Source organism: Moschus berezovskii, chromosome 15, assembly GCF_049115385.1.
Source record: "Moschus berezovskii isolate FMDL1 chromosome 15, NW_MosBer_1.0, whole genome shotgun sequence".
NCBI lineage: Eukaryota > Metazoa > Chordata > Mammalia > Artiodactyla > Moschidae > Moschus > Moschus berezovskii.
This window is the reverse complement of record NC_142474.1, coordinates 84484819-84500616: the sequence shown is the minus strand read 5'-3', so window position 1 is coordinate 84500616 and position 15798 is coordinate 84484819. Positions and strand designations below refer to the sequence as shown.

The window sequence follows — 15798 nt, the reverse complement described above, 5'->3', positions numbered from 1 at the left end:
TGAACTCTTTTCATGTACTTATAGCTCTGTTGTATATCTTCTTGGGAGAATGTTATTCAAATCCTTTGCCCATTTTTAAATTGAGTATTTGTCTTTTGTCATTGAATTATGAGTCTTTATGTATTCTGGGTACAATTTCTTATCAGATATATGGTTTTTAAAGTATCCACCCCCCATTTCATGGGTTGTCCTTTCTTTTTTTTTCACACTGTCCTCTGAAGTGCAAATTTTAATTTTTATAAAATCCAGTTTATCTACTTGTTCTTTTGTGATTTGTTCTTTGAGGGTCATATCTGAGAAAATATTCCCTAACCCAAAGTCATGAAGATTCATACCTGTGTTTTCTTCTAAGACTTTTACAGTTTGAATTCTTATAGGTGAACTCTGATACATTTTGAGTTGATTCTTTTCAATGTGATATGAGGTAGGGGTTCAGTTTGCTTTTTTTTCCTTTTGTGTTTCTTTTTTTGCATGTGGCTATCTAGTTCTCAGTACCATTCGTTGAAAAGACTATTCTTTCTCCAATGAATGGTCTTGGCACCCTTGTTGAAAATCAATTGACTATAGTTTTATGGATTCACTTCTGAACGCTCAATTCTATTCCATTCATCCAGAAGTCCTTATGCCGGGACTACCTTGTTTTTTGACTATTGTAGCTTTGTAAAACTTTGTCCTTCTTTTGCAAGATTATTTTGGCTATCCTTTCATTTCCATGGGAATTTTAGAAACAGCTTATCAGTTTCTTCAAAGAAACCAGCTGAGATTTTCCTAGGGAGTGAGTTGAATTTTTAGATCAGTTTGGGTTATATTGCCCAATTTACAGTGTTGTCTTTCAATCTGTGGACACGCAATGTCCTACTTACTTGGATCTTTCATTTTTTTAAAGAATGTTTTACACTTTTCAGAGTATACACTTCGTACTTGTTTTGTTAAACTTATTCCCAGATATTTTATTATTTTGATGTTATAAATGTCGTTGTTTTCTTAATATCATTTCAGTTTGTTTACTGTTATTATGTAGAAATACAGTTGACTTTTTAATATGGTTCTTAGGTCCCGCAACCTCACTAAACTCATTTATTAGTTCTATTTTTATAGATTTTTAAAAAAGATTTGCTATATATAAGATCGTATCATTGGCACATAGAGGAAGTTTTATGTTTTCCTTTTCAATCTGGTTGTCTTTTATATAATTTCCATTCCCCATTTCCCTGGCTAGAAATTGTAGTACGGTGTTGAACAGAAGTGGCAAGAGCAGAGACCCCTGTCTCGTTCTTGATTGTAGTGAGAAAGTACTCAATCTTTTTACTGTAATGTCATTTTCAAACATAATATCACTAAGTATGATGTTAGCTGTTTGTTTGTAGATGCCCATTATTGGGTTGAGAAAGTTCTTTTCCATTTCCAGTTCATTGAGAGCTTTTTAAATCATGAAAGGATGTAGGATTTTGTCAAATGCTTTTTCTGCATCTGTTATGTGATTTTTGTCCTTTATTAATACGGTGTATTAATGAAATATGAGAAGTGTGGAGGAATCAAACTGTTACAGCATTTTGCTAGGAGGGTCTTTCATAATTACTATAAATGTCATCTCTTGGAAAACTGTTTTTGGGGAGATATTGTTACATCCATTCAAAGTTTAAGGAAACATTGCTTTGAAAGAAAATACTACAGAGAGTAGTTTCTTTTCTTTGAGAATGCTTTTCTAGTTAGGTCACCTGAGGTAACCAAAACTTGAATTTAATTAATCAAGCAATGCTCTAGCTTCTGTCCCAGACTCTCCCTTTTATCTTCACCAAGGTTTAAAAAAAATAAAAGTTGTGTTGACATGGATCTGGGCACATATCTCCACATTTCACCCCCTGTAGAATATAGACATCAACATGAAGTGCTAGTTTAAGCTTTCTTAGTGCATGTGTTTCCATTTAGTTCTTTTGCCATTTAATCACCCATTATTCATTCAAATGTTTGTTGAATTTCCCCTATTTGCAGATTTAGTAACGCTTCCCATGTCTAAATGCAATTTTCACTTCCTGATGCTAAAGTGCTTAACATATGCTATTATAACTGTCTATAAAACTGCTCATTGATACAATAGACTGCCATCTCCTAAAATAAGACCTGTCTGATTCTTTATATCCCTAGATTTTTATACAGGTGCTCAAAGGTGTTCGTGAGAATGAATGAACAAATGAGTGGGTAAATTAAAAAAGGCAAAACAATAGGTGTGGTCCTGCGTGACATGAAAAGGTAGCCTTCATGGTCTCCCAGTGATAGGACTTCAGCTTGGGCAATGAAATGGCAGGCATGATGACAGACACTGATATTTACCTATCCATCAGCCATATTTCCTTTTTCCCTGCTAACAGAATTCCAAGTTTGTTTTCTGGTTGTGAGTGGCAACCCCTTGATTTCCAGGAAGACTGACTGCTCCCCAGGAATGAGTTAGAATTGGTCCAGTCACCACCACCTCACTTTTCTTTGCTGGTAATTGGCCCAGAAGTAAACATGTGATCCATTTTGAGCCAACAAGGCAGGAAGGCAGTCTTCCGGAAAGTTAGCTTTTCCCATATAAAATATGAGAGACATCTGACGATAAAACCTTTTGCCTCACGCCCTTTCCCTATTGCTTGGAGAGTCTACCACGATAGTGGTGAAAGAGAGCCATGGTCTCAGTCCTTGTGGGGTTATAGTCTTGTTATAAAGACAGAAAATGAACAATGAACACGTACAGAAATGGGAAATATGCGCAGAGGGAAAGCAAATCACGGTGTTTCATGGAGAGAGATGGTTTGGGAGGAAAAGTTGTCTTTTTAAGCCAAGAACAGAAAATATCTGTGGAAACAGTATTCCAGTGAGTGAAGAGATCATTCTAGAAACGTGAGTATGGCCAGTGTAGGTGGAGGAGGGAGAGTCAGGGTGAGCCTGGGAAGGGGGTGGGAAATGAGGGAGCAGAGAAGGCAAGAACAAACAATGAAGTGAGTTAAAGGCTGTTACAAAGAATTTGAATATTTTTGCTTAAATGTGATGGGAGCCACTGGAGGGTTTTAACCTGGGGACTTATTTCTATAAAAATGTTAATGCAAACTAAGCTTTTGATTAATTACCGTGAAATGTAAAGACCTTGAGCTGAAAGAGATTAATCTAAGTAAGAAAGACCTAATTTACTAGCAATCCTAGGCTTGCTTATTTCTTTATTTACTTAATGGCATTTTCTATTAATCTTATTTGATAATTTGGGTATTTAAAAATGTTTGGTTTTATTTTTCACTGTGATAACATTCTTTTAAAGCCATTGACAGACTTTTATAGGCTTTATGAGAGAAATGGATTTAACAGATGTTTTCCCCTAGAGTCAATAGGTTTTGACAACTCACTGGGTGTGAAAATGAAGTAAAAACTGATGTAAAGACTACATTGTGTCTTCAGGACTGCCCTCTGTTGTAGCATCTTCCAGTTTTACTGCTGTTAAGCTCTTATCACAGTTTTTGTTCCCTAAACTAGACAGTGAGTTTTTTTAGGTAAAGGTCTATTCCTTCCTAGGACTCCCTGAAAGCAGCATGGTGCCTTATGAGAAGGAAATACCCACACGTTGGGTTGATTAATTAACCGGGTCAAGAATAGGTTCAGACACAACTGAGCAACCAAACTGAACTGAACTGAACTGATGTTGTAGTTCTTAGACCATGCAAAGGGCACCCGCATCTGTTTTCCTCTTTCTTTTGCTTCTGCTTCTCTCTGTGTGCCCAGTTAATTAGCCCACATCAACTTTTCCAAATGGTGAAAACATGGCTACCAATATCTCCTGGCCTGGGAATCAGTGAGCATCTGTTTTTTCTTTTTTCTTTTTGGTCCCAAGTTAAGAAGTTAAGGAAGAGCCCTGAGCACTTGTGTTTGAGTTGGATGGCCACCCTTAGGCCAATCACCATAGTTACCAAAATACAGCCCACCTGTGTCATGTGCTGCCCCTCCCCGCCCCAACCAAGAAGGACTGGACCCTGTTTGAAGATGGGATTCCAGTTTGAACCAGCAGGCTGAAGTTAGAGGATGACCATTTTGAGTAGGACAAACACCACCTTACCTCTCTTCTGAGATCCGTATCTGCACACGCAACTTCCTCCTCTATCTGTTGACTGTTTCACAGACATTTCAGATTCAGCATCTTTTCCTCACACCATCCCCAAACCTGATTCTCCACAGTACGTGGCTCTGCCATATATCCAGTTGTTTAAAGAAGATACCTAGGAATTATCCTTAACCTCATCTTTTCTCTCTTGCTCGCTCCTTATTTCTTATATTTTCTGAATCAGACATAATATTTTGCTCTGTTTCTTGCTGCCATCACACTGTTTAAGCCAACATTGCTTCTCTCCTGAAGGAGTTACTCTACCAGAATGCTAGTGTCTACTTTTGCCGGGCTGCAGTCAGTCCATTCTCTGCACTTGCGCTGTCCAATATGGTAGCCACAGGCCATGCGTGGCTATTACATTTACAATTAAGATAAAACACATTTAAAAGTTCCTCAGTTGCACTAGCCACATTTCAGATACTCGAACAAGAGCCCCTTGTGGTAGGTTGGGGCTCCCACATTGAGGCTGCTATGAAGGACACAGCTGGAGGTGCCACAGGGCTCAGCTGCAGGTGGAGTGCTCAGAAACGTGATGATATACAAAGCTTGCTTTACCCACGCTGACAGGACACTCACAAGACCCTTCCCTGCGCCTTCCCAGTCTCAATGCTGTCTTCCTTTTCTGTAACATAGCGTGTTCTTCTTACCTCGAGGGTTTCATGAACACTTGGCCTATGCTTCCTCATCCTTCTAGTCCTCTTTCTACTAGCAGGCCAATGGGCACAGTTTGGCCACTTAAAGTCCAACATCCCAGGAAACCCCTCAGACCCAGGCAAGTCAGAACAGATATCCTATCTATTTTTAACATGGTCACCTATTAATTATCCTTCTGGTCTCAGCTTCAGCATCCTCCTGCAAAGCCACCTTGGCTTTGCTACTCAAAATGCAGTCCCTAGACTAATGTGGTCCCTGGACTACTACCTTATCCTACTTAACTGAGACTCAATGGCTAACAAAATGCAGAGGTGATTCAGATGAGCATTAATGTTGAAAAGCTTCAGCGAATCTGTCCTACCTTTCAAACCAGACCATATACAACTGTCTTATTATTTATCTCCTAATTGGAAGCTTACACCTTTGAACCACCTGTCTCCAATTCCCCCTCACAAGTCAGTCTTTTCTTAAAGAAATATTTCTTCATTTTTATTCATTTGGCTGCGCCAGGTCTTAGTTGCCGCACGCTGGCTATCCCACTGCAGCGTGCAAACTCTTAGTTGTGGCACGTGGGGTCTAGTTCCTTGACGAGGGGTCAAACCCGGGCCCTCGCATTGGATCAGAGTCTCAGCCACTGGACCACCAGGAAAGTCCCCTAAGTCAAAGGCTTATCTCTACATCACTCTAGGTTCCTTGATTCTAATCACTGGTCTTCCCTGGTACATTCCTCAAAGGGAACTTGAGGTGAAACCCACTTATCAAAGAGAAGTGAACACCGTACATATTCACAACACTGTGTTCTCCCTTTGGCAGCATTCATCCCAACTGTGTTATTAATACGTATGTAATTATGTTTTTAATATCTGTCTTTCCCACTAGACTTTAGAGGCTGGGTCTTCCCTGTTCACTATAATCTTTTGTGCCTAAAGCCGTACTTGGCAAATAGCAGGCACTTATTAAACATTTTGGAAAAATGACCTAATGAACTCCTTTTATATCAGTTAATATTCATACCTCGTACTGAAAAGCTATTTATCAAGCATCTTACTATAAATTCCCATTTTATTCTCTAAAACCATGAGAAGTAGAATAGACATTTTTATTAATTTTTCTTTTAGAACTGATCAGGTGGTTCTTATGTCCCACGCTCTTTGCTAGGACCTGGGATAACGGATGTATGAGGTGGTGCTTCTCAGGCTTCACTGTGCATTCAAATCATCTGGGAACCTTCCCCCTCCCGAGTTCTTTGATCGTCTTTACGATCATCACCCTGAACTCTTTCTCAGGTAGGCTGCCTGTCTTCACTTATTTCCTCTACGGGGCTTTTACCTTGCTCCTTCACCTGGAACACGTTTCCTGTGCCACCTCATTTTGTCTAAGTTGCTGTTTGTATTTTTATGTATGTGGTAGGTTCGATCCCTATCTCAGCCTTGGAGAAGTGGCCTCTGTAGGAGGTATCCCATGCCATCCTAGCAGGGCACTCCCCTGTCATCACCCAATCTATATATTCTAGGGGTTCCCCTTAAGAGGCTGCAGGGGGTCCTTCTGCTGTGGCAGGCTGACTATGTGGGTGGTCTGGTGGGCTTGGTTGTCCTTTAGTCCAGTTGGTTGCCAGGCCCTGCCTTGTGTAGATGCTGCTGGCTGCTATTTAGCGGAGCCTGGTCATTAGGTGGCTCACAGTGGGATCCTTAGGGGGCCCCGGGGCTAGTGGCTGGCTCATTGGTGGGCAGAGTCAGGAATGGCAGGTGAAGCCAGGTCCTGGGGTTAGTGGCTGACTATTAGCAGGAAAAGCTGATTCCTGCTGGGATCAGTCTGGCTGATCCCAGGCCGGCTGCAGGGCCCAGGGATCCCAGAACTCATTTCAGATTGTTGGTGGTGGGAGGGGCCGGTTCCTGATACAGTTGGGTATGGGGTCTGAGGTGTCCTGAAGGTTGTGTTTTCCTGCCAGTGAAAGAGCCAGGCCTAGCTGGTCCCAGGGCAGGGTCTGGCTGTGTTGCAGGATTATAGTCTCCTCGTTTCTGGTCTCTGCTTCCTGGTGGGAGAGGTTAAACTAGAGGCGTCTGTGGGCTCCCTGGTGGGAGGGGCCAGTGCCTGCCCACTGATGGGCGGAGCTGGGTCCTGGACCTCTGATTGGCTGGGCTATATCTAGGGGTATGTCCAGAGGCAGGTGTGGCTCTTCAGTCTAGACAGCCTGTCTGCAGATGATAGGTGGCCTTCCTGTCCAGTTAGTTGTCTGGCCCAAGAAGTCCCAGCACTGTTGCCTGGGGGCTGTTGGGTGGTGCCAGGGCTCAGTGCTAAAGAGCCAAGATATTTGCATCCAGTAGCAAGGTTAATGCAGCAGAGTGTTCCTCAGTGTATCTGCCAGCAGTGTTCACGTTCCCAGAGTGAGCCACGGCCGTGCTCCCCCGTATTTCTCCCGACCCCTGCATTCTCCAGGACACTCTCCAAGATCAGCATGAAGGTCTGTTGCCCTGGGCCCCAGTGCATATGGGATTTTATGTGCGCTTTCTAAAAGTGAAGGCTCTATTTCCCCCCAGTCTTGTGGTGCTCCTTCAATTAAGCCCCAGTGGCCTTAAGTGTCAAATGCTCTGCAGGCTTGGATTCCTGTTGCTGGATCCCTGGGCTGGGGAGCCTGATGTTGGGCTCAGATTTCTCACTCCTGTGGGAGAACCCCCGCAATATAATGACTCTCTGGTTTGTGGGTCACCTCCCTTGAGGGTATGGGGTTTGATGACCCTGCAAGCTCGTCCCCCTTACCCTTCTCATTGTGATTCCTTATTTATCTCTCCTGGTAGGTTCCAGTTATTTTCATCAATGGCGATTCTGCAGACAGTTGTGGTTTTGGTGTGCTCATGAGGGGAGGGGAGTGGAGGGTCTTGGCGCTCCACCGTCTCGGCTGCTCTCCCAGATCACCTGGGAATCTTGTTAAAGCGAAGATTCTGTCAGTGTGCTTGGGAAGTAACCTGAAATTCTGTCTTTCCAACAAGTTCTCAGATGATGCTTATGCTGCGGATCCATGGCTACACTTTGAGAACAAAGTCTAGGTTAGTGTTTCCTACCCTTACTGCACGCTGGAATTCCATGGTAAGCTTTAGTATTACTGCTACCTCTGTCCCTCGCTCAGAGACTTTGATTTAACTGGGTTGGGATGTTTGGAAACTTCCCAGGTGGGACTTCCCTCATGGTCCAGTGGTTAAGAATCCACCTGCCAATGCAGGGACATGGGTTCGATCCCTGGTCCAGGAAGACCCCTCACGCCTAGGGGCAACTCAGTCAGTTCTCCACAGCTACTGAGCCTGTGTGTGGCAACCAGAGAAAGGCTGCGCCACACAAAGACCCAGTGTAGCCAAAAAAACCCAGGTGATTCCAATGTTTGACCAACTGGTCCAGGACAGTGGTTCTGAAACCCCAGTGTGCAGCACACTGACTCCCTGGAGGACTTGTTAAAACATATATCACTGGGCCAACCCCAGAATGTCTAATTCAGTACATCTGGGGTAGGACCTGAGAATTTGCATTTCTAAAATGTTCTCAGGTAATGCCGACATTGGTCTGGATTAATACACATTAAGAAACAGAAGTCTACAGGCAACACAGGCATATACATAGAAGAGTTGCAGTAAAATGTTGGAAGTTTTAACAGTGGAGCCATCTACAGTGGTGGCAGGAGAGAGAAACCTTGTTCAGAAAGGCCTTCATGGAGGAGGTGATGTCTGAGTTGGGATAAGAAGAACAGAGAGGATGGGGAGAAGTGGTGGAATAAACAATTTCAGCCAGAAAAAAACATATATAAAGATATGCTGAGATGAGGCCAGGGGTGCCTTTGGGGGACTCCACGAAGTTTGAGATTGTGAGAATATATAAACTCAGAACAAGGTAGTCACTGTAGGACGGAAGATTTGAGCAGTAGGCTGGGACTAAGGTATGAGGGGAGTTCTATACTATTCTTAGACTTTCTTCTCAAAGCCATCGAAGGGGTAAGATCAACCTGATTGTGATGGGGGAGGGTCTAAGAAACGACAGGTGGGTGTAGAAGCAATGGGATCAACCCTGGCTAGTGGGAGCCCATGAGAATACAGAGGGAGGGACCTCAGCCTGTGAAGCTGGGATTATGATGGCATCACCTGCTTGGTGTTAGCATTGGCTAACACCTCTCCTCGACCCCAGTCCAGTTTTCCTCCATAGGTGGTCGAAACTTTGTTTTTCTTGATGGGTTAGCTGATTGTAGGTTATAAGAAAAAGTCTTTGATCTTCCACTGTTCTTGAGGAGGTGGATACCCTGCACATTGCTCATGTTGAGACCCAGCACAGACTGGGCTTTTGAAGCTCTTTGAGTGCTGATGTACTTTCCCTTCTTGAGAGCCGCAGATTTGCTTGAACGCTGACCGCCTGGTGGGCCGGGTGCTCCAGCTGACCCTGGGTGGACTCTTGGCAGTCCGGTCAGGGGATGTTGGCTCAATTGACCAAACTGATGGTGGCACCGGATAAGCAAGGAGGAAAGTATTTAGGGGTGGGGTGGAGATGGGGACAGAGGAGGAGGTGAAGATCTGTGTACGCTGGGGATATCTGGTAGGCAATTAGACATACAGCTCCATAGCTCAGAAGAGGGGCGTCCAGGCAGATGGTAATTTAAATAATGGGAGTGATCAGGTTGTGCAGAGGGTGTGCATAGTGAAAAGACCTGGGGAGGGGTTAGTTAAAGCCATGTTCCAGATAATATCATTGCATGAAAAATACTCCCAAACCTTGAAGCTTAAAGGGACATTGGTTTTTATTTTGCTCACAAATTTTCCAGCGAGATGTAGAGAATTTCTTAAATCTAAGCAGGAATCACTGGGGATTTCTACTCCATGTATTTACAGATGGGGCAACATGACTGGAAGGAGAGAAGTCACTTCCTAGATGGATCTGGGGCATTTTATTTAAAAATTATTTTATGGTACAGTATGATTTACACTGTTGTGTTAGTTTCAGGTAGAACAAAGTGATTTAGTTATCTGTACATATACATCTATTATTTTTCAGATTCTTATCCCGTTCAGGTGATCACAGAATACTGAGTGGAGTTCCCTGTGCTGTACAGGAGGTCCTTGTTGATTATCTATATAGCAGTGTGTGTGTGTCAATCTAGAATTCCTCATTTCTCCCTCCCCCACCCCTGTCTTTCTTCTTTGGTAACCATAAGTTTGTTTTCTATGTCTGTAAATCTTTTTCTGTTTTGTAAATAAGTTCATTTGTATTATTTTTTTTAGGTTCTATAAATCACTGCGGATGCTGATTGCAGCCATGAAATTAAAAGACGCTTACTCCTTGGAAGGAAAGTTATGACCAACCTAGATAGTATATTAAAAAGCAGAGACATTACTTTGCCAACAAAGGTCCGTCTAGTCAAAGCTATGGTTTTTCCCGTGGTCATGTATGGATGTGAGAGTTGGACTGTGAAGAAAGCTGATCGCCAAAGAATTGATGTTTTTGAACTGTGGTGTTGGAGAAGACTCTTGAGAGTCCCTTGGACTGCAAGGAGATCCAACCAGTCCATTCTAAAGGAGATCGGTCCTGGGTGTTCATTGGAAGGACTGATGCTAAAGCTGAAACTCCAATACTTTGGCCACCTCATGCAAAGAGTTGACTCACTGGAAAAGACTCTGATGCTGGGAGGGATTGGGGGCAGGAGGAGAAGGGGACGACAGAGGATGAGATGACTGGATGGCATCACCGACTCGATGGACATGAGTTTGAGTGAACTCCGGGAGTTGGTGATGGACAGTGAGGCCTGGCGTGCTGTGATTCATGGGGTCACAAGGAGTCAGACACGACTGAACGACTGAACTGAACAAATATCATAGGATATGATATGCTTTGGATTGCTTCATTTAATATGATAATCTCCAGGTCCATCCATGTTGCTGCAAATGGCATTATTTCATTGTTTTTTATGGTTGTGTAATATTTCATTGTGGTAAAGAACCTGCCTGCCAATGAAGAAGACATAAGAGATACAGGTTCAATCCCTGAGTTGGGAAGATCCCCGGGAGAAGGACATGGCAACCCACCCCAGTATTCTTGCCTGCAGAATCCCATGGACAGAAGAGCCCGGTGGGCTACAGTCTATAGGGTTGCACAGACTCAGACACGACTGAAGCAACCTAGCACAGCAGACAATATTCCACTGTGTGTGTGTACGACATCTTTATCCATCCACATGTCAGGGGACATTTAGGTTGCTTCCACGCCCTGGCTGTTGTAAACAGTGCCCCAGTGAACAGTGGGGTTGCTATATCTTTTCAAATTAGGTTTTCCTCTGGTTATAAGACCAGGAGTGGGATTGTTAGATCAGATGGTAGCTCTGTTTTTAGTTTTTAAGGAACCCCTATGCTGTTCTCCACCCCACTCCAGTACTCTTGCCTGGAAAATCCCATGGATGGAGGAGCCTGGTAGGCTGCAGTCCATGGGGTCACGAAGAGATGGACACGACTGAGAGACTTCACTTTCACTTTTCACTTTCATGCATTGGAGAAGGAAATGGTAACCCACTCTTGTTGTTTCCTGGAGAATCCCAGGGACGGGGGAGCCTGGTGGGCTGCCGTCTATGGGGTCGCACAGAGTCGGACACGACTGAAGCGACTTAGCAGCAGCAGCAGCAGCAGCATGCTGTTCTCCACCATGGCTGTGACCATTTACATTCCCACCAGCAGTGTAGGAGGGGGTCGATCTGGGGCGTGTGGAAGTATAGTTCGCATCTATCTGGCAAGTTGCTCCAGGCTGTCAGCTGGGAGCTCGGCTAGGGGCTGTGGACCAACACCTTCAATTCCTCTTCACCACGGGCTCTTGCTGGATTCGTGGGCTTCTTCCCGGTAGCATGACTGGGTTCCAAGAGGGAACATCCCAAAAGAACCAGGAGGAAATTGCATTGCCTTTCACAACCTTCTCTCAGAAGTGACAGCCTCTCTTCCTCGGTGGTCCCAAGGTCAACCCACACTGAGTGAATGCAGGCCCCACCTCACAATGGGAGGAGAGTTGAAGTCCCACAGTAAGAAGGGCTGGGGAATGGGAGCTATTATTTGGCCATCTTTGGAGTATAGGTCTGCCACATGTGCTACTTCTGGGGGAAGCCTGGGGAGAGGAGTGGCCCAGGTGCCCTGACTGTGCATCTGGGGCTCCCACCTGTCTGTTTCAGGCTCCTGAAAGGGTGATCTGTTAGGCAGCAGCACCAGCATCACCTGGGATGAGTCTGAACTGCAGAACCCCAGCCCTGCCCCTGGGCTGTGGTCTAATAAGATGCCCAGGAGATGCATCTGCACAAAAGACTTAAGAAATATCTCTCTACGCTGCGCTGGCTCATCTGGCTGCGGCTGCCCAGGGCCTCATCCCAGTTCCCAAGTGCCACGTGAATTTCCCATCATGCCTCCTTCCAAGCCTCCTACACAAGATGTGTCAGAGCCGTGGTCCACGGAGACACCTTAGGGGCAGGTGCAAGGGTTTCTGGAGCGGTGTATGTTCGCTTCCTCTCATGCTAATCCCTGGTCGGGCTTTCAGCGAGAGCATTTTCAACATCCTCCTCCGGCAACAGGCTAGTCCCAGCTGACTGGCAGACAGGCACTTGGAAAGAGAGGGCTGCTCAGTTCATTACCTTCCTGCTCATCAGCACAGCTGGGTTTGCTGGAAACAGGACATACTTGAAGCCCCTTCGGGAGTCCCATTAATGCTATGGGCCAGGACGCAGGCCCTTAGGCCTTCTGCTCCTGGCAACAGATGAAAAAAGTAGCTTCTGTTGTCATTTGTTAGGATCCTGTACGTGCAGGGGACACGGAGACGACTCTTCTGGAAAAAATAAAAATCCTTAAGCCTTCTGCCTGCTAATATACAAAGGTCAGTGGCCAATTATGCCTTCAATGGCCTGAAGACGGATGCTACTCAATTGAGCATCTCAGTCTCTGGGGTCATTGGCTCATCAAAGATTCGTGAGCTCTGATGCTGTGCCAGGTGCCAGGGATGCAGCAGGGAACAGGCCACTCCTTGCATGGGGCAGGGAAATGTCAAAGCAAAAAGCCACATGTTTGTGTACACACAGCTATATTTAAACTGGATAACCAACAAGGACCTACTCTATAGCAGAGGGAACTCTGCTCAGTGTTATGTGGCAGCCACAGATCAGGGGGAGTTTGAGGGGAATGGATACATGTATATGTATGGCTGAGTCACTCTGCTGTGCCCCTGAAGCTATCTCAGCGTTGTTAGTTGACTATACTCCAATACAAAATAAAAAGTTAAAGCCACATATTTGGGTTATGAGTCAGATTGGTGGTGTTCAGCCTTGCTAGCCTTGTCCAAGCCCCACTTCACATTCAGAGTCATGGCCCCAGGCTCTGCAGCTGTGCTCTTGTGAGGGATGAGGCTGGCAGACCCTGGGGTTTCTGAGTGAGGGCCCAAGTGACCCGCCCTCGCCGCCCCCTGCATCACTGCTGACGCTGGAAAGATGGCTGCCTGCCAAGGGGACGGTCCCCTTGTCGGCCTGAAGCCAGGGGTTGCGACCACACATCCATAGTTCACATTCCTGCAGCCCTTGGTGCCTTTCAGAATCCATACATTTGGGCAAAATGCTCCTGGAACACCTGAATAACCCTCAATACCAAGGGCAGTTTGATGGACATAAGATTTGGTGCTCCAAGACTTGGGCTGGCAACCTGTGTTCTACCCCCTCAGCATAGTCACCTCAAGCTGCTTCTCCAAGTTCATTTGGGGACGTTGCTAAAAACAAACTCTGGCAAGAGGGCCTTCTGGGGTGGGGTTGCAGATTTGGTACATAACATGCTTCTATGGAGGCCTTATCTGTTGGCCCAAGGACCATACTTTGAGTCACATGGTTCTTGAAGAGGGGCTGCAAACTACTGTTCTTGTAAATTTCATGGCACACAGCCACACGCGCTGATCTACCCACCATCAGTGGCTGCTTTCAGGCCTCAATGGCACAGCTGAGTAGCCAGGGCAGAGATTATCTGGGCCACAAAACCTGAACTATTTACTGTCTACCTTTATGGGAAAGGTTTGTAGACCCCCCGGCACTCAATCAAGGTGCTCTATTCACCTGGGGAATTCTCAGTCCCGCAGCAAGTCTGGCTTAATTGCTCCCGGTGCAGTGTGGGCGATGTGATGTCTAAAGGCTCTGGGCGGTGCACCGGGGCTGCAGGTCCCTGGGGGTTCATCGGAGCCCCATCCGGTGCCCTTGCCTCCCTCCTTCCTCTGCCCTGTTCGGCCACATGACTCATTTTCAGAGTTGGCGTTTGCAGCTGATTCTTGCAGCTGCTTTGGGAGCAGATTTTGATAAGAAACTTAGGATGCACAGCTGAGTACTGTGGTCCCCCTGCCCCCAGCATATTTATATGCAAATAACCAAGAGCCTTGTTTATGAGGCTGCCTCTAAAACTGCAACGGAATTGAGAGATCTTTTTATGTTGCTTAACCTTCCGATTTTTCCGTTTGTGTTTCTGGGCACATTTCTATTCGTCTTTCATTTTCCCTCTAGCAGCCTCCAGCCCGCAAGCAGCCTTTTGCTGCCTCCTTATTAATCAAAGCAGATTAAGTCTCATTTTCTTATAGCTGCATTTGCTGGCAGAGGTTGGTATTTAGTGCTTGCCAGTTTCCATAGGAAAGGGCTCATCCTTCTGTGTAGCAATAAAATAAATTTTTTATAAAAACATCTTGCAAACTGAGAGGGGAAGCACATATTTGTCTGAGGTTGGAGATTATTTGAGACTTGCCACCTGATGGCTTTCTGTTTCCCCAGGGGTAGTGAGGATTTTGTAACTGTGATTGCCTTTCTCAGTGTGGGTGTCTTCCAGAAGGAAGACTCAGATTCTTCTACAGAAATATCTTTCTGTTACTGAACAGAACTTGGGTCCACAGCAAAGGCAATCTATTGACACTGTGTTATGGTGAGAGAAAATACAGCATTTATTGCAAAAAAAACAACACTACACACAAGAAAGAAGTACGGGCAGCTGATGTTCAAAAGACCTGAACTCCCCAATGGCTTTCAGAGAGGATCACAAGGCGTGTGATCAACCTGTGCACAGTTCTCTGATCGGTTGATACAGAGGTAACACGGTAATGTTTCAGGAACCTCTGATCTCGGGTGGCCTCGGCCTGCAGCAGCTTGAAGCAGGACTTGGGTTCCCAGGCAGAGGTTGAGGTCGGGTTGTGGTGAGAGCACTGAATCCTAGCCACTAGACCAGTGGTCAGTGACAAGAGGCCCTGGCCCTTCAGCTTGGCAGAAACGAATTTCCACAAAGATTTCCATCATGAAGCAATAATAATAAATAAATAGAGTATTTATTAAGAGGAAAAAAGAGTACAGCAGGTGTGGATAGGCATACGGAAGGACTCAGAGAGAGAGAGGGAGTCCCTGAGTTTTGCCTTCGTGGTGGTTTGAACTCCTTTTATGGGGTATTTCTTCTGGGTTTCCTTTGGCCATTGTGATCTACCTGGTTCACAGCCCATATTTGGTATCTCTCAGGATCCTCCTATGTGTGCGCATATACCTCTTAGCCAAGATGGATTCTGCTGCAAAGGCCTGTGGGTAGAGCATCCCTTGACATCACTCTTCTTTGACCTTCAAGGAGTCTTTCTGTGCATGTGCGGTCGGGGAGGTCTTCTGACTTGGAAAATGAGAAATATGTGATCTGGGCAGGACCCAGCCTCCTCCCTTAATTGTCTTGCTGTTCTCATCTTGGAGTTTCTGTCCACAGGGCATGAATCTCCAGTCGCTTTACCCTGAGGAGGGCTGCATCAATGTCTTTCACTGCCTCCATTATCAACTTCTGGTCCCATCCAGTCTGGGGTCTACATGTTGGTGGCTAGCCTACATTTCACTTCTTCCACCTGAGTGAGGCACTGGGTTTGGTGATGCAAAACCAATCAAGGATGTGGCTCAGGATATTGTCTATGGCCCTAGAGGAGGAACTAAAAGTTCTTGGTTTTGTTTTATGGCTCAACTATTACTCGTTTATCTTTCTTGA

General features: G+C 45.3%; 1 long non-coding RNA gene across 1 annotated transcript; it reads left to right on the top strand.

Annotated features, from left to right (window-relative positions):
* Positions 1-7029: 7029 nt before the first annotated feature.
* Positions 7030-11002, top strand: LOC129556419 (uncharacterized). Its single transcript, XR_008686000.2, has 3 exons — positions 7030-7244; positions 7579-7827; positions 10036-11002. It is a non-coding gene; the product is annotated as an uncharacterized LOC129556419 (long non-coding RNA).
* The last annotated feature ends 4796 nt before the right edge of the window (positions 11003-15798 follow it).